Raw genomic sequence first — 24,541 nt, 5'->3', positions numbered from 1 at the left:
GAGGGAGATCTTCCATCCTCTGGTTCACTACCCAAATCCAGATCTCCCACATGGGTGACAGGGGCCATCTTCCACTGCCTTCCCAGGTGCATCAGCAGGGAGTTGGGCAGCCAAGACTTGAACCCACACTCCGATATGGGATGTTGGCACCTTAACGTGCTGTGTCGCAATGCCAGTCCCAAAGAAAGTTTTAGTTGCTCAAAATTTCCACTGGTTCATTCCCCAGATGGCTGCAAAGGCCAGGGCTAGGCCAGGCAGAAGCCAGGAGCCAGGAGCTTCATCCGGGTGTTTCCCGCCATGGGCCATCTTCCGTTGCTTCTCCCAGACCAATAGCAGGGATCTGGATCAGAGATGGAGCAGCTGGGACTCAAACCAGTGTCCATATGGGCTACAGGCATTGCAGGCCGCAGCTTCACCTGCTATGCCACAATGCTGGCCCTAGTTATTCTTGAGGCAGGCATCTGGCACAATGGTTAAACTGTTGCTTGGGGACACTCGCCCGTCATATTTCAGTGCCTGAGTTTGAGTACTGGCGCCATTCTCCCTTCCTACTTCCTGCTAATGCACACCCTGTGAGGCTGTAGGTGATGACTCAAGTACTTGGATCCCTGTCACCCACATGGGAGGTATGGATTGAGTTTCTGATCCCGGCTTATGCCTGGCCAAGCCCTCTCTTTCTCTGCCTGCCAAATGAAATTTTTAAAAAATTTAAGTTAACTATTCCTAAAAATAAAGCCAATTAATTACAAAAATGTATATGTTTCTGGGCCTCACTGAATCAGATCTTCAAGGGATTCTGATGATAGGGCAAACAAAACATAGCTAAATAAAATGCAAACTCAATTTTTTTAGAACCCAACTATTTTGCTAAAAGCAGGAGGTGCAACGCAGTAGCCAAGTCCCTCTCTTGAAGTGTATGTATCATCTATCACAGTCTATAGCTTCTGGTTTGTGACTACCACCAGGCAGGATGTAATCGCCATCAAAATACTTTCAAAAAGTTTTAATTTATGTGACGCCATTTTCTACTCTAAAATCTACGCTGGAGACCGACAGATCTGCAACAGAAAGGTGATACCTTCTCCCATGGACAGAACAACCTGTCATTTTGGGGGTATTGTTAAAAGACACACAAAGAAAAACATGTGTGCTAATGCTCTTTCCTTCAACATAGTTCTATCAACTCACCGCCTAAACAAATTACATCCAAACACTGTGTACTGAACAACGTCAAAGTAAACTGTACAGAGAAATTAGTGTTTATTAAGATGTGAAGACAGCCATCTTCAGAACTGAATACTCAATTCAGCTACTAGAGTTTTATTTAAGCAAACTCTAGTAGCGCTGATTCAAGCCATGTACTATTTATAAATATTAACTCTTTTAAACTCTATAACTTTAAGGGGCAATACAAGTTAAACATCCCCAAACTGAAAACTCAAAATCTGAAATCCAAAATGCTTCAAAGCCTAAAGCTTTTTGAGCACCAACATGACACCACAAGTGGGAAATTTCACACCACAGAATTTGTTTCACGCACAAAACTATCACAAAAACATTGTACAAAATTCAGGCCATGTCTATAAGGTACACATTAAACAAATAAATTTCATATGTCCTATCCAAGGTAACTCAAATATTCCAAATCTCCCAAAAAAATAAAACTTGAAATGCTTCTGGTCACAAGCATTTCAGATAAGAGACACTCAACCTGTATTAGTATAGTATTATCCTATTTTACAGGTGGAAAACTGAGGCAAAAACAGGTTGGTATTTGGTAGTACCACAATGCAAACATGGCAACTCTGCTTCCCAACTCCATGCTCTTAACTACACCATTACTAACTAAAAACATTCTCCAAGTATTTGCTTTCCAGCTTTAAAAAACAAACAAACAAAAAAAACCCTTCAAGTCCAAAGCCTTCAAAAAGAAAGCACCTATGTTTTAGAAAGCAAACTCACTTGAAGTAATTCTGCAAAGTGCTTCAGTTGCTTTGTAACCAGAGGCCCAGGGATGGCATCACAGATTAATAATCATCACATGATTAAATGCAGAAGTTGAAAAGTACTTTTTCTGTTTTTCTGGTGATAGCATCACTTCTTACATTCTTCTCACCACCACTAATCTACCAGAACCCCAGATTAGTCTTTCACTTTCCCCTGGAAAATATGCAGGATCAGTTTTTGTTTTTTTTTTAATTTTTATTTTTTTAAGATTTAACAGAGAGGGAGAAACAGAGATCTTTCATCCGCTGTTCACTCTTCAAATGTCTCCAAAGCCAGGAGCCAGAAGCTTCTTCCAGGTCTCCCACACGGGTGCAGGGGCCCAAGCACTTGGCTTTCCTAAGCCATAGGCAAAGAGCTGGATCAGAAACAGGGCAGCCAGAACATGAATCGGGGCCCATATGGGATGCTGGTGCCTCAGGCAGAGGCTTAGCCTACTACACCACGGCACTGGCTCCAAGATCACTTTTGCTGGGCTCTAATTCTGTCAAACGGTCAATTCCAGATGTCTACATCTGAACATGAAGCTTTTTGACTTTTTCCCTTTTCTGAGTCAACTGTTCTCTAGGTCCATTCCATCTATCATAATTTAAGAAAAGAACGTATGGCCAAGAGGTCCTGACTGCATGCTCTGGGTTCTCTTACCCAGGAATTCAAGGAGAAATAAGTCCACAGGCTGGCCGGTGCTGTGGCTTAACAGGCTAATCCTCCGCCTTGCAGTGCCGGCACACCGGGTTCTAGTCCCGGTTGGGGCGCCGGATTCTATCCTGGTTGCCCCTCTTCCAGGCCAGCTCTCTGCTATGGCCCGGGAAGGCAGTGGAGGATGGCCCAAGTCTTTGGGCCCTGCACCCGCATGGAAGACCAGGAGAAGCACCTGGCTCCTGGCTTCGGATCAGTGAGATGCGCCGGCCGCAGCAGCCATTGGAGGGTTAACCAATGGAAAAGGAAGACCTTTCTCTCTCTCTCTCTCTCTCACTATCCACTCTGCCTGTGGAAAAAAAAAAAAAAAAAAAGTCCACAGGCCCAAATTACACCTGATCCTATATTCATCCTGTTTTCTTCAGTCTAAAGGGTGTGGCACATGATGCAATCCCACAAGGACATCTCAGTAGCATATACAAGTAAGCCACACTTTACTCCTCCCACAGTAGTATTTGTGATGGTGGTGGGGATCTCATTTTAGTATGTACCCTAAACAATATGTAGTCAATGCTAAAAAGTTTCAAAGCTAACTGTGAAAATCCGACCCAGAGTTCCTAACATGCATCAACCAGCTCACACAGCAATTTTTCTCTTTTCTTTTGTTCTTTTAAGATTTATTTATTTGAAAGGCAGAGTTAGAGAGAGAGAAGACAGAGAGAGATCTTCCATCAGCTGGTTCACTCCCCAAATGGCCACAATGGCCAGGGCTGGGCCAGGCCAAAGCCAGGAGCTTCATCTGGGTCTCCCACATAGGTGGCAAGAGCCCAAGCACTTGAACCATTTTCCACTGCCCTCCCAGGTGCATTAGCGGGGAGCTGGGTCAGAAGTGGAGCAGTTAGGACACAAACCGGTGCCCACGTGGCATGCTGGCATTGTAGGCAGCAGCTTAACATGGTACACCACAACATCAGCCCCACAGCAATTTCTTTACATGGTTGCTAGTTGAATTTATTTCAGTGTGATCTGCTATGTATATGAGAAGTGGAAATGTTTTCCTGCCACAAGAAAACAAAGGCAATGACCTGTGGCAGGGTCTTCATTACTCCAATTACTGCTAAGCCACTGAGAAATCTTTCAATGGCAATAGAGTACAGCAAAATAAAAGCCAGACACTTGGCAAGCACTGGGAAAAGTAATGGCAACCTCATTAGCAAAAACGTGAAGGCCAAAGTCTCCACAGGAGATAGAAAACTTGGACTCTGAAACCTGTCACCCTGGCAGGAAACAATGCTTATATCTAATAGACTTAAAAACAACAACAACAACAACAACAAACAATGAGGCGAGTTTTCTAGGAAAAATCCAGTAAGCCCCACATGAAAGGGACAGGTTATGTGCATGCTAGAGAACCTGTGGTTTGCAGAGAATCTCAGAGGCTTCTACTTCTACAGGGTCTTGGCGCTGGCAGAGAGCAAACCCGGCCCTTCTCTCCGCTGGGGAGTCACCGTGTGGATGCTGATGTTCTGCCAGTGGACACTTTTTAGCTGCAACAGGCAGCATGCTGCAAGGAAGTCACAGCAATGCACTTCGGTAGATGGGCAGACGGAATAAATAAAAGAGGAAAGTTCTCATTTTCTTTTGCATATTTTTTGTGGGAAATAAAGCATCTCCAAAAGACTAGCTTGAAAAGGAGGTACATTTCGTGTCTGAAAAGGATGAGCTGTAATTCCAGTAAGCTTCCCTGCCTCAGTTTCAACAGGGAAAACAATGACTGGAATGAAAAATGACTTATTTCTCTCTTGTAAATGTTGACAAGGGTTAACTTCACTTTCTAAGGGCTTGAAAAGAAACCAAACCCCTCTCACTGTGGCTCCTGGCCTCATTCCCATGCATCTGTTTTCCAGCAACTCCGAGGGAAGGGAGGAAGGAAAAGCTACCCAGTAAGAAGTTCTACAAGAGAACACTCAACAAGCTCAACCAACCAACAAACCCAATAAAAAATGTTGCCAGTGCAGCTGATGTGTTTAGTTGCGTGGTATAAACTGCAGCTTTTCCTTTTTTAATTTTTTTTTTTTTTAATTTGATAGGCAGAGTTGTAGACAGTGAGAGGGAGAGACAGAGAGAAAGGTCTTCCTTCGGTTGGTTCACTCCCCAAATGGCCGCCACAGCCGGCGCTGCACCGATCTGAAGCCAGGAGCCAGGTGCTCCGTCCTGGTCTCCCACACGGGTGCTAGTCCCAAGCACTTAGGCCACAGCGCCAGCCCCCTGCAGCCTTTTCTTTCCACATACAAAGCCAAGGTGCCACTTCCCTGCCCAGTGCACACAGAAACAGGAATTAAGTCTGCCTGTGCAGGGATTCAACTCCTCTGTGCACGCTGTCTTGAAGACCTTTGGGACTGAGATGGATCGCCCCAAATTCTAGAAGGTCATCTGACTCCAGTCCCCAAATAATCTGTACTGGTATGCCAGGCTCAAGAGAGCAGATATTTATATCAGCGATTTTCACTTCTATAGCCCAAACAACACATCACTTCAAGAAGGAATAATGGAACATCAAATTAAAATCTGATGTGAATTAGAAATTGGTGGCTAGAGGTGACAATTTTATCGTGCAAAGAATGACAACTTCTCTCTTGTCAGTGCTTTCCCTCTTGTGAAGCCTCTGGGAAGGCCTATCCTGAAAACAATATCATACAATTTTAGGGAAGGAGGCTTTAAAAATATGCCATAAAAATATTTCCTATATATCAAGTAGTACAATTTTACAAACAATTCCATCAGAAACGATAGGTTATTCATTAACAATGAAATTATGCAAATGTTCAGGGTCAAGATTTTATGTTCTAGTGAATTCGTGGTAATTAAATTCCTATTATTAAAACAGTGAGTGGTGTATGATTGTACTTCCAACCACTTACTCTTCATGCCAACAGAGTATGTACAAAAACACTGCATACAGGGGCAGGCACCTGGCCTGGCAGTTGGGACACTTGCATCCCATACCAGAGCGCCTGAGTTTGAATCCCAGCTCTGCTCTCCATTCCAACTTCCTACTGATGCAGACCTGGGGACACAGCAGGTGATGGCTCAAGTGGTTGGGTTCCTGTTATCCATATAGGAGACCTGGACTGAGTTTGGCCTGGCCCAGTCCAGGCAGTTGTGGGTATTTGGGGAGTGAACCAGTAGGTGGGAGATCTCTCTGTGTCCCTCTGTTTCTCAAATTAAAAAAAAAAAAAAAAAAAATGCTGCGTACAAATGCAGATTCTTCCAAGTCTGGGAGATCCCAGAAGATGCTATCATTACAGTCTGTAAGCTGACATTTGACAAATCTTAATAAAGGGAAGACTTTTCTTTCATAATAAAAATAAGAATGTGTAATACCTACAGCTTGAATAATGTTCAGCTGCCTCAGGTTTTCTGACTTACAGAGTACTGAAAATTAAAAAAAAAAAAAGTTTTGAGAATAAAAAATAGCCTTAAAAATAAAAAAAAAAAATTAGTACTGTGTCAACAACATGAAGCTTGGCAAATTGTATATGAACCCCCCCCCCCCATCTCAAGTGTAGCTATCAGTAGTAATCAGGTGAACTCACCAGCAACATGGAGGTCCCCACATAGCGAGCATGGACTCCAAATCCCATTAATAGCCAAACCAAGGACAGATGAAAGAAACAAAGTAGATGTACTTTTCATTTATTCTTAAATCAAGTAAAAGGAAAATAAATTAAGTGTTCTACAACATTAACATAAGCCAAAATAAGTCACTCAAGTCCAACATACTGATTAAAAGATTACTTTCAAGTCCAAGTCCACAATAGTTTAAACAGATACACACAGCTTAAAAAAATTGAAAAGACACCCATCATAGGTTCTTAACTATATTTAAAATCTTGCTATTAGGGCCAGGCATATGATGCAGCAGTTTAAACACCACTTGGGATGCCCGTGTCACATTCAGAGTACTTAGGTTCAAGTTCTGACTCTGCTTCCAATTCCAGCTTCCTGTTCTGTGCAGCCTGGGAGGGAGCAGGTGATGGATCAAGTAGTCAGGTCTCTGCCACCCACATGGGAGACCTGGACTTTGGCTATATCTGGAGAGTGAACCAGCAGGTGGGAGACCTCTGTTAAGTCCATCTCTGTCTCTCTGCCTTTCAAACAAATAAAAAGTACATAAATATAAGAAAATCTTCAACATTTATAAAAAATAGCTTAATTAAATTATCTTAATTTTGTAATTCTTTTTTTTTTTTAAAGATTTATTTATTTATTTGAAAGAGTTACAGAGAGAGAGGAGAGAGGTCTTCCATCCAATGTTCCACTCCCCAATTGGCCGCAACGGCCGGAGCTGTGCCAATCCGAAGCCAGAAGCTTCTTCTGGGTCTCCCACGCAAGTGCAGGGGCCCAAGGACTTGGGCCACCTTCCACCACTTTCCCAGGCCATAGCAGAGAGCAGGATTGGAAGTGGAACAGCCAGGTCTTGAACTGGCGCCCATACGGGATGCCGGTACTTCAGGCCAGGGTGTTAACCCGCTGTGCCACAGCGCCAGCCCCTCTTAATTTTGTAATTCAGCAGCTATTAAACATCCACTGAATGTTCCTTCCTAGAACTGGCAATGGAACCGGAGGCTAGAGAGTCTGCTGCCTTTCCTTTTAAGAAAAAAGAGGTTATATACACTACTAGATTTTGGGGTAATGTGTATGCAATCCTGCCTAGGGGAAGGAGAAAAAGGGCCTGCTAAAACTTCTCAACGGCCCACCCAACTTGCAGTTACATGAACTTGTATCATTTTCCTTTTTTGCTGTTAGAAAGTGGAATGTCTAGTCCCAGAAGGTCAAATGCTTCTGAACATTTTCTTTTGTAATCTTACCTCAGCTTCAGCCTCATGGGAAACTAAGCTAGAAACAACAAACAGCAAGTCAGAGAACAGGATTCAAATATAAAAAGACCATGACAAACCAGGAAAGGATGCAATCAGCTGTTTTTAAGAAACTGCAAACGGATACTCCACTTAGGAAAAATAAAATTCCGAAACAACATGGGGAAAAACTTCAGCCGTGGGCAAGTATGGCTGCAATAGCTCTTCACTGGCTAAACTGCGCATGTGTCTTCATAGAGTATTAAGTGTCCAAAACTAAGTTGACGCCGAAGGTCCGTGCAATAGGACACATCGGACATGCACATGACATTGGCAACATTCTTCTACATCGGTCTTCTACATCATACATACATAGTATGCCCTATTTAAGAATGAAAATCTAAGGAACACATGGACAATTTCATTGAGACTAAGAACAAAACACGTAGACTGCCACAAAAAAATTTCAGAGAGACGAGTATTTGGCTCAGCAGTTAAATGCTGTTTGGGATGCCAACACCCCATACAGGGGTGCCCCATTCGAGTCTCGGTTCTGCTCCCCGATTCCAGGTTCCTGCTAATGCCCATCCTGGAAGGCAGGAGACGATGCCTCAAGTACTTGGGTCCTGCTGCACATAGGAGACCTAGATAGAATTCTGAGCTCCTGGCTTTGGCCTGACCAGCCCTGGATGTTGTGGGCATTTAGAGAGTGAAGCAGGGGATAGATGTTCTCCCTCTTTCTGCTTCTCTTTCAAGTAAAATGAAAATAAACACATTAGAAAATATAAAAAGAAGGATGTGACACTGCTGAGCTGGAAATGAGGGACCTGCTGAAACCCACCCTTACAGTACAGTTTCCCCCAACAGAGCACTATCTTTACTCCATCACTGCCTCTCTTAGAGACAGGCACACTGGCATTCTGCCATCCTTTGCTGTACAACAAAGCACGTGACTTGTAACCTGGAGGTGGACACACAGGAATGGTACAGTCTTCAGCAGTCTCTATCAAATGCTAGGTCTGTAAGCATGGAAACCAACTTAGGCCTCTGCTTGTTCAGCTGCCCTATGAACTGGAATTTAAGAAACCTTGGCATGACCTGAGAATCACCTAATTCAAGTTAGGACAGGAGTCTGCATGTTTACAGATTACCATCTTCAGAATATTCATGGGATGGACGTTCTCTGCCTAACTGTTCATTGCTTTGGCATCCGAACTTTTTGAACTGGCAGAGGCAACTCATTCCTAGAAAGCAGAGACATTCCCTCGTTCTCTTAGCCAATCGGAGTTCCTCGAGAGGCCAGGTACACTCCGGCCCTGAGGGCTTACTTTGAAGTGGTTGTCTCATCTCTCGCAAACACTTTCCCCTAAGATCTGCAGAGGTTTCCAAGTCTTTGCTCACACTGTACCCTCTCAGTGATGCTATCCTAACCGTACTGCTTAAAACGCTTCAACTCTTCTTATTTCATAGCACACACCACCCCTTAACACACCAATTATAGTTATTAGTCATCTGCCTCCTCCCACTGAAGTGGAAGCATCCCAAAGATGGGAGCTTTTGTCTGTGTGTTCACAGCTGCACGCCAAGACTGAGGAACAGTGCCTGGCACACAGTAGGCATTTGCATATTTATTTAGTCAGCTAACTCAGGACACGTGTTCATGATAAAAATCACAAGAAAGGAATTTTTTTTTGTGAAACAGACGATGCATTTTCAATTGGAAGAAACACCCCGTTACTGCCTTTAATGCAATGAGGACCACAAAGAGTCATTTCAGTTTTTAAACCGAACAAGTGGGGAAACTGTGTTCATAAGTAGATCAACATATCGAGACTGGGCTGGCGTCGTGGCTCACTTGGCTAATCCTCCACCTGCGGCGCCAGCATCCCATATGGGCACCGGGCTCTAGTCCCGGTTGCTCCTCTTCCAGTCCAGCTCTCTGCTGTGGCCTGGGAGGGCAGTGGAGGGTGGCCCAAGTGCTTGGGCCCCTGCACTCACATGGGAGACCGAGAAGAAGCACGTGGCTCCTGGCTGTGGGCTGGCGCAGCGCACCGGCCGTGGTAGCCATTTGGGGAGTGAACCAAAGGAAGGAAGACCTTTCTCTCTCTCTCTCTTACTGTCTATAACTCTACCTGTCAAAATTAAAAAAAAGGCCGGCGCCGTGGCTTAACAGGCTAATCCTCCGCCTTGTGGCGCCGGCACACCGGGTTCTAGTCCCGGTTGGGGTGCCGGATTCTATCCCAGTCACCCCTCTTCCAGGCCAGCTCTCTGCTATGGCCCGGGAAGGCAGTGGAGGATGGCCCAAGTCCTTGGGCCCTGCACCCGCATGGAAGACCAGGAGAAGCACCTGGCTCCTGGCTTCGGATCAGCGCGATGCGCCGGCCGCAGCGGCCATTGGAGGGTGAACCAATGGAAAAGGAAGACCTTTCTCTCTGTCTCTCTCTCTCTCTATCCACTCTGCCTGTCCAAAAAAAAAAAAAAAAAAAAAAAAAAAGTCAAGACTGTGGTTTTTCAGATATGCCAATAGCTACTATGTGAATAAAGGAAATCGGACTGTAGCAGGCCAAAGACGGATTTCAGACCTGAGATTTCAAGATCACTGTCTGGCACTAACCCAACCCTGCAGAGCTAAATCACATCACTTTTATAATTCAAGTTTCCGATCTCTAAGATGTAAACTGATCCCCACAGCAGATTCTTAAGGGAAGAACTCTTTCTGGTAACTGACTCACGGCCCTCAGGTTTTGGGCTAAGCAACCAGCTTCTCTTATTTTATATACTAAATCTATCTCCAGTATGAGAACAAACCACTCTTAAAAAGTCTGCAAAGCATGCAAGAGAAATGCCTACGAAGCCTGTCTGAGGGGTGTCTGGGCAGAGCCATTTACCCCACACCCCAGGCCCATCTTACATAGGTGATAGGCATATCGGGTCTGCTTCGGCTCAGCCATCTGGAGGGACCTTGAGCAATCCTTTGTTCTTTATCCACACATTCCTTAACCACTCCCAGAAATGCTCTTCTTAAATTAATCAGCAGCCTTCTTTTTTGGCATACTGCACCTCTAAAGACACAACTACCAATCATATTCTTAAAAAAACAATCTCCAACCAGTAAGGGACTCGCCCAGACTGACCTGAAGCCTGCCTCTTCTGGCCAAGCCAAGGTATGTTCACTGAGTGATGATATTTAAAAACTGCCACGCACTATGCAAACCCCTAATAAAACAGAATCTGACCAATTGGGAACACTGCCCAGGACTCATGAAGTCATGGGTCTGTGTCTGTGGGGCCTAGGTTGCTCGTGCTCTGCCCCCAGTAAACCTTACAGTAACCTTGTTACAGAGCCTGTTTACTTCCCTCAGCAAGTACTTCACAATTAGAGAAAAAGGAAAGCTTATGCGGCAGCAAAAGGGATTTCAAAACATAAATTGGGTTAAGTCATGGTCTCAAATCATTCCAGTGCTTCTCACTGTGTTTAATCCTCATCGTGGCTACAAGACCTGGCATGATCCGCTTGGCCCTCTGTGGGGGCCTCTCCAGTACCCACAGCGCTCAGCAGCTACCAGAGGGCTCTTTGGGTGCCTGAACACAACACGTGTCCCTGCTCACAGCCTCTGCTCAGAGTGACACATTTGTAAGTAACACCCACACCCCCATACACACACACACACACACACCCTTAAGTCTCAGTTTGAATGTTACCATCTGGGGCCTGCTTTTCCACCCCCTTCACCCCAAGTGCCTCCTTAGACTTCAGCTCCTTATTTGCATCTCTTAACACTTGGGAGTATTGGGCTCTCCCACAATAGCAGCTCTTCTAGCACAAGCACAGTGGCTGCCTTCTGTCCCATTCCAGCCCCAGCCCCTAGCAATTCTCTTAAGCAGCATCCTGCTATGCAGGGTGTAGTACATGTTCAGACGTTTGCTGATCCAAGGAGTGTGGACCTACCATGAATTAATTTAAAGTCTTGGAGATTGACTGATACTCCTAATTTTCTGAGCTATTAAAGCCAGGATGAATGGGTAGAGCTGTAGCACTGCCTTCGACACCAAGCAAACGCCTTCTGTGGCTGATTTCCACCACTCCCTGTTTAAGGCTAACGTTTATCCCTAACACATCAGCACATCCACATTCTCACAGGCTGTGGAGGAGCCTGAATCTTTCAGTTTTGTCCTGAAAGAAATTCACATGGGAAGAAATTCTGATCACACAGTTTTGTTGAAAAGGAGATTTGTTTTCATAAAACAAATCTCAGTGTACTTGCAGTTTCTGGTTTTCCTAAGGCCTGGCCACGGTTACATTCTGTATATGCTGGTGGAGTTATAAATGATAGGAACTTTATTAGTTGCAAGTTGTTGAATTTTCATGTTCAACATCTGCTAAATGCCAGGTACTGTGCTAAGAATACTAATGTTATCACTACCAGCTCACCTCCACCAAGCACTACATAGCATTTGCAATAAGCCAGGCACTGTTTTCCATACTTCATAAACATTCACTCTTCTGCAAGGCAAAAACTACTACCATCGTGCATCACAAACACCACACATAATGGAAGCAAGGCACACACAAGCTAAGCATCTTGCTAAAGGTCGCATAGCGATTACACAACAGACTTGGGACATGACTCCAGAGTCCAGGTTGTGGGCAACACAAAGATGAGTAAGATATGAGCCATACCTTTAAAATGTCTACACATTTAGGGGAAAGAGAATGGTACACAAACACTCATAACATGCTTGTGCCAAGCGTGTAAGAGGTATACAGATTAACATTAATATCATATTAACATAATGAATATGAACATTTATATGTATGAAAGGGATATGAAAGAGATTAGCACCCTTATAAGAAAAAAACAAGATCAAGTATTTCTTGTCCTTTACCTCCTGGCAGCACCTGACATTTAATTCTACTCCGGTCCCTTCCTGGTTTCCCAGCTACTCCTCTAATGGAAGCCTTCCCTCTGCCCACTCCCTGCATGATGCTGCTGGTCGCTGGGGCTCCGCTGCCCATTCATGTGACAAACCCCCAGTCCTCCCCACTTCTACAGCCTGAAATACTAATTACCTCCTAAACATGCCCACATCTCTATCCTTAGGTCAGGTCTCTGCTGGGCTCTGGCCCATGAGTTAGCCACTTAAAGCAGCTCTTTCATACTTACTGGGACTGCAAGGTAGTACTTAAAGGACAAAAAACAGTTCACCAACCTGCTTGGTATCACGTAGCTGAGATCTCTGCACAGCAGAAACAAGCTCTGAGTGCCAGATTAAAGGCGATTATTTCCTTCTGTTTCAAGCACCAAGAAAAGCATTTCTGATTTTGAAAAAACTGTCATTTACTTCAGGGATGTTCTTTGCAGTACGTTCCTTGGATCCGTTTCAATCACACCTTAAGAACAAGAAAATAAATCACGAGGCCAGCATTGTGGTTCAAGTGGTTTGAGTCCTGGCTGAATCACTTCCGATCCAGCTCCCTACTAATGCACCTGGGAGAGTGGTGGAAGATAGCTCAAGTGCTTGGGCCCCTGCGCCCATATAGGAGAGCCAGATGGAATTCCAACCTCCTGGCTTCAGCCTGGCCCAGCCCCAGCCATTGCAGCTATTTGCGGGAGTGAACCAGTGGACTGAAGACCTCTTTCTTCTGTCACTCTGCATTTCAAATAAATAAATAAATCTCTAAAAAATAGAAGAGAAACGATGAACCAACAAGAACATAGGAAAGGTTTGTAACCTTAAACTAACATGCTATTCTTGGCAGGATATATATATATAGTTTTAAATCTATTAATAAATTTGAAAGGCAGAGCTATGGAGAGAGGGAGAGACAGAGAGACCTTCCATCCACTGGTTCACTCCCCAAATGGCCACAACAGCCAGGGCTAGGCCAGGCCAAAGCCAGTAACCAGGAACTCCATCTAGATCTCCCACGTGGGTGGCAGAGGCCTGAGTACTTGGGCTATCTTGTGCTGTTTCCCAGGCATGTAGCAGGTCGCTGCTTTGGAAGTGGAGCAGCTGAGACTCAAATCAGTCCCCAGATGGGATGCTGCCACCTCAGGTAGCGGCTTAACTCACTACATCACAATGCTAGCCCCTATTTATTTATTTGAAAGGCAGAGTCAAGGAGAGAGAGAGAGACAGGGAGAGAGAATCGTCCAACTACTGGTTCACTTTCCAAGTGACCACAATAGTCAGAGCTGGACCAGGGCAAAGCAAGGAGCCAGGAACTCTATTCTGGTCTCCAAGGAGGTGTCAGGGGCCCAAGTACTTGTGTCATCATCTGTTGCATTCTCAGGCATATTAGCAGGGAGCTAGATGGGAAGCAAAGTAGCCAGGACTCAAACTGGTGCTCCAATATGGGATGCCGACATCACAAGCATTGGCTTGATCCTCTGCGCCACAATGCCAGGCCCCAGGATAATTCCCTAATAAAAATTAAGTGAAATATATGCTCTTTGTTCTGTAAATGACTAGGAACTGAGAATACCATGAAGACCAGAAACAAGACTCTCTGAAAGGTCCAAAAAAATTTTTAAAAATTAAAAAAAAAAAGTGATCATTTGCTACAGAGTGTAGCCACTGGAAAGTCTGGGCTAACTTAGAAGAAAGAGCATCAAAAGCTTCACTTTGCTGAGCAGGTAGTAGCAGTCTTAAAAAGTGGCCAGTGAAAATAACTGAGCTCAAATACAACCAGGTGAGAGAAAGTAGTTAGAAGGTCTTAACAATATACTCTCCTAAGCAGTAAAGGAGGTCAGTGGAGGAATAACGGGGCCAGTCAGGGCCCAAGCGAGACCGAAACTTTATCTGGGAGGAAAGAGCAAAACATCCCACCAGAGACAGCCACTGCAGACATCTGGGATTACGTGAGGAGTTGTTTCCAAGAAGAGCTCTTGGAAGAAGTGGGAACAGCCTGGGTCACGGGCGTATTGATTAAAAACACTCTCTGCATTAGTTTGCCTCTGCTTTCATACCATAAATCTCCTCATATGTAACATCCCCTTCTTGGTGTTTTTTCCCAGTTTGTTTATTTGAAAGGCAGAGTTACAGAGAGGGAGACAGACGGACACACACACACACACACACACAAATCTCCCATCCATTGGTTTACTCCCCAAATGGCTGCCCAAGTCAGGAGCCAGGAACTCTACCCAGGTAGAGGGGCCTAAATACTTGGGTCAACTTCCTCTGCTTTCCCAGGTGTTAGCAGGGAGTGGTATCAGAAGTGGACAGCTGGGACTTGAACCGGTGCTCACATGGGATACCTGCATCTTAGGCAGCAGCTTAACCTGCTTGCCATTCCACCAGCCCTTTTTTTTTTCCAGTCTTTTTCCTTCATTACCTTAGTGGCCTAGCAATAAATAAATGTAAAAACAACAGAGTAGCTTGTGGATTCATCAGCAGGGCAGCAGCGCATGTCTCCACAGGAGAGCAAACAATGGAGCAGCACCTTTCTAGCAGCCGAGGGCAGCAAAGGGCGGGATAAATAAGGACCTAGCCCACAGGGTCCCCAAGGACAGCACTCCTAGGGAATTTATAAAACTTCGGCAGAGCATCAAATGCTGGCAATAGATCTCACACCTGCTCCTTAGCCACAGAGTTAAAAACAGTGTCTCCAGGGCATGGCTGACCCTTAAGGGACCTAAAGATAAATAAGCAAGAGCTGAAGGGTACACTTCTGAAAATGAGGAAATCCACAGAAATTTCTGTCCCTCCATGTTTGATCTACAGGTATTATGGTACACAAATACAAGACTTGGTGGCTCTGTCCTTCACTGTTGGCCGCCTACTCTCTTTCCAAGTACCATATAAAAATGACAAGAGAGAGGCTGGCGCTATGGAGCAATGGGTTAACGCCCTGGCCTGAAGCACCATTGCCCAGCACCAGTTCGAGTCCCAGCTGCTCCACTTCTGATCCAGGTCTCTGCTATGGCCTGGGAAAGCAGTAGAAGATGGCCCAAGTCCTTGGGCCCCTGCACCCACGTGGGAGACCCAGAAGAAGCTCCTGGCTCCTGGCTTCAGATCAGTGCAGCTCTGGCCATTGTGGCCAATTGGGGATTGAACCATTGGATGAAAGACCTCTCTCTATGCCTCTCCTCTCTCTGTGTACTCTTTCAAATAAATAAATGAATCTCTAAAAATAAAATGATAAGGGAGAATTTTTCTACAGCTATAAAACCAAGAATGAAAATGGGAGAGAAGACTTCAGCAGTTTAGAGACTTTTCAATGAATGTAGATGGAAAGCCAGCTTTAAATGCAAACTTGGAAATGTGGACTAGTATAAAGTCTCTTTAATGCATAAATTCTTCTTTGTACCCCTTGCTAAGTCATAGCAATCTCATCTGTTTTCTTCATTTCCAAATCCAGAGGTTCAGAGAAAAATGAACCAAACTCTGAAATGGCTCCAGCAAGAACAAAGAAGAACTGAAAATAACAATTGAGTCACAAGTTGCATTCTGAAAAGCCCTCACCCTTGACCCAGCAATTGTTAACACTGTCAACTGAAGAAAGGCCAAAAAACACACACATGTACATGCACAAACACCTACCAAGAAGATGCAGCCTGGTATTTCACTCTTAAAATAACAAAAAAGGGTCATTAGACATTAAAAAAAATCCCAAGACAAAAAAGTTTGTTCCTTCCTTCAAGAAATTATTAAGCATCTAGTATATACTAAGATGATCTTCAGTATATGAAGGTAATTGAAAATGAAACTAGATAAAGGGCGGGATGGGAGACGGAGAGGGGAGGGCCACGGGAGGGAGGGAGGTTGGGGGGGAGAAGCCACAACAATACAAAAGTTGCACTTTCTAAATTCACATTAATGAAATAAAAAATTTAAAAAAAAGAAATTATTAAGCATCACTAAGTTCCAGGCACTGCTCTACAAGTTGGAATTACTGCAGCAAACAAAACCAAACCAAATCTCTGCCTCATGGAATTTATCCTGCAGGGGTAGGGGAGACAAGTAAACAAAGCATGTGACCTGTGTGGTGGGGATAAATGCTCCTAGAGAAAACCAAAGCAGGGGAGATGGGGAGATGCACTTTCAAACACTCCCATCTAACAAGAAGAGCTATTAGGGCAAGTGTTGTGGCAGAGCAGGTCAAGCCACCGCTGGGGATGCCCACATCCCATCGACTACCTGGGATTGAGTCCTGCTTCCCCTTCTGAGTCATCTTCCTGCTAATAATATGCCTGGGAGGCAGAAGATGGCTCAAGTACTTGGATGTCTGCCACCCACGTGGGAGACCTGAATGGCATCCATGGATCCTGTTTTGGGATTGGTCCAATCATGGCTGTTGTGAGCATTTGAGGAGCGAACCAGCAAACCGGAAGATCAGATTCATTCTCTCTGTCTCTCTCTCTCTCTCTCTCTCCTTCCCTCCCTCCCTACCTGTCACTCTGCCATTCAAATACAAATTTAAAAAAAGAATGGATATTATGAAAAAGGATCAAAGGAAAAGGAAATTAGAGACATAGTGTAAGAACATGCCCCAGAACCGCAGGACATGGATTTCTAGACTGAAAGGGCCCACTGAGAACAGGCACAAGAGATGAAGAAATCCACAAGCAGAGTACACCATCACGAAACTGCAGCACCCAGGGCTAGGAATACTCTCAGAGTTTCTTGGGAGACAGAAAACAAACAAAGCAAGGAGACAGAGAAAAACTCTGAATCAATATGCCAATGGAGCAATTACAAGTACCAGAAAACAGTACAATAATGCCTTTAACATTCTGGGGACAACTAGTCCCAACCTAGAAGTCTATCACCTGCCAACCACCAAACCAGTATGTGAGCAAATCAAAGTCATTCAAACAGTCCTTAGGAAACAACTGGAGTATGCCATCAAGGAAGCAAACGACAGAAGCCCAGGAAGAGGAAGACAGGGCTCAAGACTAGCAGATGGGCAGTGCTGAAATAACACCTGGGCAGCTGTTCCTGGCAGGAACACTAAAGTAGGAGGAGGAAGAGGCAGGGCTCCAATAAAAAACTGCAGGTGATACATTTGTGTTCATAAAAGAAAATATTACTGATAAGAATGTGACAAATAAGTTGGCACATTTGGGGAAAAATTAACAGTAGGTACATTAAAACTGTAGGCTAGGCCAATGTCAACACTAGGAGGAGCACAGCTGGGGCAGATCCTCTGGCTCAACATCAAGCAGTATTGGCAGACACCTAAACACATACAAGCGGCCTGTTTTAGCCAGAGTACACTGCATTGTTAGGGGCAGGGAGTGTGGAAAGGCAGGGAAGTGGGAGGGTGGAAGAACTGTAATCCATATAAGCAGGTTTAAAAGTGCCTCAGGTGATTCTTATCATTAAGCAAGTTGGGGAGAAGTTAGCTAGCAGACTGGGGTTAGTAAACTGTGTGTGGAACTGGTTTTCTGAATCTGTTAACTGTTTAGTTTTCTTAACGCCTAGTGCTAGTTATTTTTATTAATCTAAGGGTACCATTAGAACAGCACTGTCAAACAATGAAAACACAAACAACAATGAAAACACAAACAATTATTCTTACTTCAAATTCTCAAATAATGCAGAAAACAGGTTTATTCTACTTAAGCAACTGCCTGTTGCAAATACCTTCTTGAATTTTTCTGGAGCCCCAACAGCCTCTGGTTTTTATCCAAGATTTATTTATTTATTTGAAAGGCAAAAAAGTGGAGCAGCCAGGACTGGAACTGGTGCCTATACGGGATGCCAGCACTGCAAGCAGTGGTGTTACCCGCTACATCACAGCAATGGCCCCTATAATGCCTTAAATGCATGGTTCTTTAGTTTGGTTTCATTTGACAGAGAGACAGACAAATCTCACATCTACTGGTTCACTCCCCCTGCCCGCACAGCTGGGGCTGGGCCAGGCTGAAGCCAGAAGCCAGGAACTCCACCTGAGTCTCCTATGAGGGTGGCAAGGACCACTTGGCTACTTGAGGTATCTTCTGCCGTCTCACAAGGTACACATTAGCAGGAAGCAAAGCCAGGACTCAAACCAAGGCATACGGGAGTCTCAAGTGGCTTCTTAGCCACTGCACTAAGCACCCATCCCCTTTATAGTTTTGAAAATGCTCTAACGCAGTATTATTTTAACCTGTAATAATGACATACTACTACTAATCTGAGTGTGTACCACATATCAGGCACCGCGTATTTATCATGTTGCCTTTTTTTTCTTTTCTTTCTTTTTTATTTGAAGGGCAGAGTTATATAGAGAGGACAGAGAGATCTTCCATCCGCTGGTTCACTTCCCAAATGGCCACAAACAGCCAGGGCTGGCCCAGGCTGAAGCCAGAAGCCAGGAGCTTCTTCCAGGTCTCCCGCATGGGTGCAGGGGCCCAAGCACTTGGACCATCCTCTACTGCTTTCCCAGGCACACTGGCAAAGAGCTGGATCAGAAGTGGAGCAGCAGGGACTGAAACTGGCGCCCATATGGGATGCCGGCACTGCAAATGGCAGCTTAATCTGTGTTACCCCACGAGCACCGGCCCCCACCTTGTTGCTTTTCACGACAATCTCATTAAGTAGGTATTATTAATCTCATTACATATATGCAGAAATTGAGGCTGGGACACTTAGATGCTTATAAATAACAAAGTCTGCTGCAAACTCCAGTCTATTTTCAAAGCTCATGCTCTTTCTAAATATTATGATGTTCATTTCCTGTAAGCACTGGAAATCAGAGATCATCTAGTCATTCATCCCCCTTCCTTTTCTAGGCGAGAAATTTAAGGTCCAAATTTGGAAGCAAATTGTCAAACATGGCAGAATTAGACTAAATTTCATGTCTTGACCCTCAACCCATTTATGACCTTTCAACATATATATGCTGAGCCTGGCACCATGGTGTAGCGGGTAAAGCTGCCACCTGCAGTGCTGGCATCCCATATAGGCACCATTCAAGTCCCAGCTGCTCCACTTCCAATCCAGCTCTCTGCTATGGCCTGGGAAAGCAGTGGAGGATGGCCCAAGGATCCTGCACCCGTGTGGGAGACCCATAGGAAGCTCCTGGATCCTGGCTTCAGATCAGCACAGCTTGGGCTGTCGCGGCCAACTGGGGAGGTTTGAAGACCTCTCTCTCTCTGCCTCTCCTTCTCTTTCTGTGTAACTCTGACAAATAAATAAATAAATCTTAAAAAAAAAACACAACATATATATAGACCTGGTGCTATAACACACGCTGGGAATGGCTAAGGGCTGCTGAATAGTGACTGTATATTAGGCTCTGTGAAACTGCCTTAACATGAATCTCCTAAAGCAGTATCATCCACATTTTACAGGATAAAAAAAAAAAAAATCAGGTGCAAGGTTTAGTAACATGCATAAGGTTACACCACCAGCAATGGCAGACAGGATATGAAACCCTGACTGCAAGTGCAAGCTCTTTGCCACTGTGCTCTATCATCCTCACTGTTCACTGCCCTTTCTGTCTTCTGCCCATATGGTACTATTCTCATTAAAAGCATATGCATGTTGGGGAAACTCTGCAAGATAAGAGGCATAGGCAAAGACTTCTAAGAAAAGACCCCTGAAGCACAGGCCTTCAAAGACAAAATTGACAAATGGGATCACATCAAGCTAAGAAGCTTTAGCACTGCAAAAGAAACAGTCATGAAAAAGAAGAGGCAATCGACAGAACGGAGAAAATATTTGCAAACTATGCAACTGATAAAGGGTTTACATAATCTATAAAGAGCTCAAGAAATTCAACAACAACAAAACAAAACATCTAGTTAAGAAATGGGCAAAGGACATTTTTCAAAAGAGGAAATTCAAACGGCCAACAGACACTGCTCAGGATCATCTGCCATGAGGGAAATGTAAATCAAAACCACGATGAGGTTTCACCTCACTCCAGTTAGAATGGCTCTCATACAGAAACCAACAAATGACAAATGCTGGCAAAAATGTGGGGGAAAAGGTATCCTAATCTACCACTGGTGGGAATGTAAACTGGTGCAGCCACTGTGGAAGACAGTATGGAGATACTTCAGAAATCTGAATATATACCTATCATATGACCCAGCCATTCCATTCCAATGAATTTCCCAAACCAAAAGAAATCAGCATATTAAAGAGTTATCTGTACCCCCTCATGTTCATTATAGAACAATTCACAAAAGTTAAGATATGGAATCAATCCAGATGTCAATCAACTTGGATAAAGTAATTATGGTATATATACACTATGGAATACTATTCAGCTGTTAAAAAAAATGAAATCCTGTCTTTTGCAACAAGATGGACGCAATCAGAAACCATTATACTTAGTGAAATAAGCTAGTCCCAAAAAGACAGACATCATGTTTTCCCTGATCCCAGGTAACTAACAGAGCACCTAACATGCAATGCATCAGAGTGAAATGGACATTCTGAGATTCCATGATTGTTTACAGACTTGTTTCTTCCACTGAGGAACAGCATTTTTTTCCTCCACACTATTTGTTGAACTCTTTTACTCAGTATAGGATTAACTTTACTATCATTAAGTAAACTGAAAATAGATCTTGGTAAAAATTAAGAGTGGGAATGGGAGAGGGAGGAGGAAGAAGGGTTGGAGCATGAGGGAGAGGGAGGGTAAGGTGGGAAGTATCACTATGTTCCTAAACCTGTATATATGAAATACATGAAACTTGTATAATGAATAAAATTTATAAAATTTTTTAAAAAGCATATTCATGGAGACCAACATTGTGGTGCAGTGGGTTAAGACTCCGTTTGTGACTCTGGCATCCTATATTGGATGCAGGTTCAAGTTTCCGTTGCTCTGTTTCCAATCCAGCTTCCTGCTACTGCATCTGGGGAGGTAGAAGAAGATGGCCCAAGTGCTTGGGAACCTGCCATCCACGTGGGAGACCAGGATGGAGTTCCCAATCCCTAGCTTCAGCATGGCCCATGCAGCCATATGGGTAGTAAATAAACCAGCAGATGGCAGATTTCTGTTTCTCCCTCTCTCACTCTACCTTCCAAATAAAATAAATAAATATTTTTTAAAAAATAAAAGTGTATGCATGATACGTGGCTCTTTCTTGGAGCCTGATCAAACTAATCAACTGCTAAAAATTAAAGAAAAAGAGGGGGGAGGGGAATGGGAAACCTATACACTGATGGGTTGTTTTGTTTTTAAGATGTGATCATGTTGCTGTGGTTATATTACAAACAAGTCCTTGCAGTGCCAGCAAGGTGGTGCAGTGGGTTAAGCTGCTGGCCGGCACTCCTATGAGCACTGGTTTGAGACCCATGTGCTCCACTTCCAATCCAGCTCCCGGATTACGCGCCTGAGAAAACAGCAGAAGACGGCCTAAGTGCTCGAGCCCCTGCCACCCATGTGGGAAACCTGGATGGAAGCCCAGGCTCCTGGCTTTGGCCTGGCCCAGCCCTGGCTGTTGTAGTTATTTGGGGAGTGAACCAGCACATAGAAGACTTCTGTATCTGTCTGTCTCTATCTCTGTAACTCTGCCTTTCAAACAATTAAATAATGCATACATTAAAAAAAAAAAAAAGTGGCCGGCACTGGGCTCAATAGGCTAATCCTCCGCCTGTGGCACCGGCACCCCGGATTCTGTCCCAGTTGTTCCTCTTCCAGGCCAGCTCTCTGCTGTGGCCCAGGAAGGCAGTGGAGGATGGCCCAAGTGCTTGGGCCGTGCACTCACATGGGAGACCAGGGGAAAGCACCTGGCTCCTGGCTTCCCATCAGCGCAGCACGCTGGCCGCAACACACTGGCCGTGGAGGCCACTGGGGTGTGTGTGTGTGTGTGTGTGTGTGAACCAAATGAAAAAGGAAGACCTTTCGCTCTAACTCTGCCTGTAAAAAAAAAAAAAAAAAAAAAAAAAAAAAGTCCTTGAGGTGGGCATTGTGGCCCAATGGGTTAAGTCACTCCTGCATCTCATATTAGAGGGTCAGAGACTGCTTCCAATCCAGCTCTCTGCTAATGCATCCTGGGAGGAGTGAACGATCATCAAAGTGCCTGGGCTCCTGCCACCCACATGGGAAACCGAGATGAAGTCCTAGGCTCCTGGCTTTGGCCTGGCCCAGCCCTGGCTGTTGCATGCATTTTGGGAGTAAACCAGTGGATAGAAGACCTCTTTCCCTCACCTTCTCCCTGTTACTCTGCCTTTCAAGTAAATGAAAATAAATAAATATTTTTTTTTAAAAGTCAATGAATCGCCCCTCTTCCAGGCCAGCTCTCTGCTGTGGCCAGGGAGTGCAGTGGAGGATGGCCCAAGTACTTGGGCCCTGCACCCCATGGGAGACCAGGAGAAGCACCTGGCTCCTGCCATCGGATCAGCGCCATGCGCCGGCCGCAGCGCGCCTACCACGGCGGCCATTGGAGGGTGAACCAACGGCAAAAGGAAGACCTTTCTCTCTCTCTCTCACTGTCCACTCTGCCTGTCAAAATAAATAAATAAATAAATAAAAATAAAAATAAAAAAATAAAATAAAAAAAGTCAATGAATCCTTATCTTTTACAAATGAGGTGATATGTAGGATTTGCTTCACAACCATCTGGAGGCCAGAACAGGGTTTGGGGTGCTGTAGAACAAGACTGACCCACGTAGGGTGCCAGCAGAAGACACTGGGTTAAAGGTACAACACGAGGTGGGGGGGATGTCATCACAGTACCTTGCTCTATTTCTGCAAATGTCTGAAACTTTCTACAACTTCAGAAAAAGTAGAGTGAAAAAGACCTGGGGAAATGATATTAACATATTTTGGGGAAAGAACTAGGTATGCTTTCTTCCCACTTCATTATTATTTATTTATTTATTTATTTTAAATTTGAGAGGAAGCAAAGTGAGCAGAGGGAGAGAATGCTCCAATCTGCTGGTTCACCCCCCAAATGTCCACAAGGTCCAGGCTGGGCCAGGTCAAAGGCAAAGGAACTCAATCCTTATCTCCCACCTGGGTGGCAGGAACACAACTACACGGGCCATTATCACTGCCTCTGACGTCCTCCATTCGCAGGAACTGAGTATTCAATCCAGGCATTCTGATGTGGGCTGAGGGCCTCTTAACTGCTAGGTTAAACATGCACCCTCTTGGCTCTACTTTTTTCACATTTTCTATCAGTATTACTTTTATACTGGAACACATAAAATAAACTACGTAAAGAAATTCACATGCTCCTGGTAGGCTGATCTTCCCTCTATGTACTCTAAACTAGCAGACCAAGCTAGACCATAACCTAACAGGGTCAAGACATCATGACCAGCGGCATTTTCCATGTCTTTACCAGTTAACTCCCTGAGAAAGGGCACTTTGTAAGAACAAGTATGGACTTTAAATATAAACTGGCCAAGAGCACAGAGGCACATAAGTGCAAAACAGATAAGAAACCAATGATACAGTTCCTCTTCACATTTAGGCAGAGTTAGATCAAAGATCTTCCAAGTGGAAAGCTGACCTTCCCAATGGGCAGACAGGTCACAGGGTGGGGATCTACCTCCCAAGCCTTTGAGACCATGGAAGACGAGAGCTCCCAGGGTCAGCTGCCTTCTAAAGGCCATCTCCAATTTTCTCCAGTGATAGGACAATGACTTCCAAAAGCACCATATGATAAAAGCTTGGGAAGCACTGGTTTAAGCTAGATCTGCATTGTTCATTACTCGAAAGCTAAATAAAGGCTACTGAGAGGCAATAGTATGATGGAATCAAAACGACTATTTGGAAAAAAGACCTAATATTCACCTCTCAGGTCTATACTACATAGCAAAGGTGGGCAAACTTTTTGTTGTTGTTGTTGTTGGCAAGGGCAATCTGGATATTTACATTATTTGTGAGCCACACAAAATTATCAACTTAAAAATTAGCTTGCTACAGATTTATTGACTTTCGAGTCGCATCTGCAGGCTTTCTACAGTTCTCACCTCTGCTATATATAATTTGCACCCCCTCCTACACCTCACTTAGGAAATCTTTTTATTCCTACATTACTCAATGAAATGACCTCCAAATATAAATGTTAGCTCAGTGGCCTAAAGTAAAATTCTGGAGACAGAAGCACAATTGGACTCTCTGTATCAATGCTAAATGT

At 44.4% G+C, this 24,541-nt stretch overlaps 1 protein-coding gene across 5 annotated transcripts in view; it reads right to left on the bottom strand.

Annotated features, from left to right (window-relative positions):
* Positions 1-24,541, bottom strand: part of FAM118B (family with sequence similarity 118 member B) — a 52,044-nt gene that overhangs the window by 23,865 nt on the left and 3,638 nt on the right. The window contains exon 2 of one of the 5 annotated variants that reach the window (XM_062197320.1): positions 12,714-12,894. The exons of 2 other annotated variants lie outside the window; for them this stretch is intronic. The gene's annotated coding sequence lies outside the window, so the exon portion shown is untranslated. Of the gene's footprint in view, positions 1-6,031; positions 6,071-6,239; positions 6,260-12,713; positions 12,895-24,541 lie in introns of those variants that run through there. 2 more of the 5 variants (XM_062197322.1, XM_062197321.1) reach the window with 2 other exon arrangements.

This window comes from Lepus europaeus, chromosome 7 (genome assembly GCF_033115175.1).
Source record: "Lepus europaeus isolate LE1 chromosome 7, mLepTim1.pri, whole genome shotgun sequence".
Lineage (NCBI taxonomy): Eukaryota > Metazoa > Chordata > Mammalia > Lagomorpha > Leporidae > Lepus > Lepus europaeus.
Note: the sequence above shows the minus strand (reverse complement) of the source record. Positions and strands in the feature narration are given on the sequence as shown.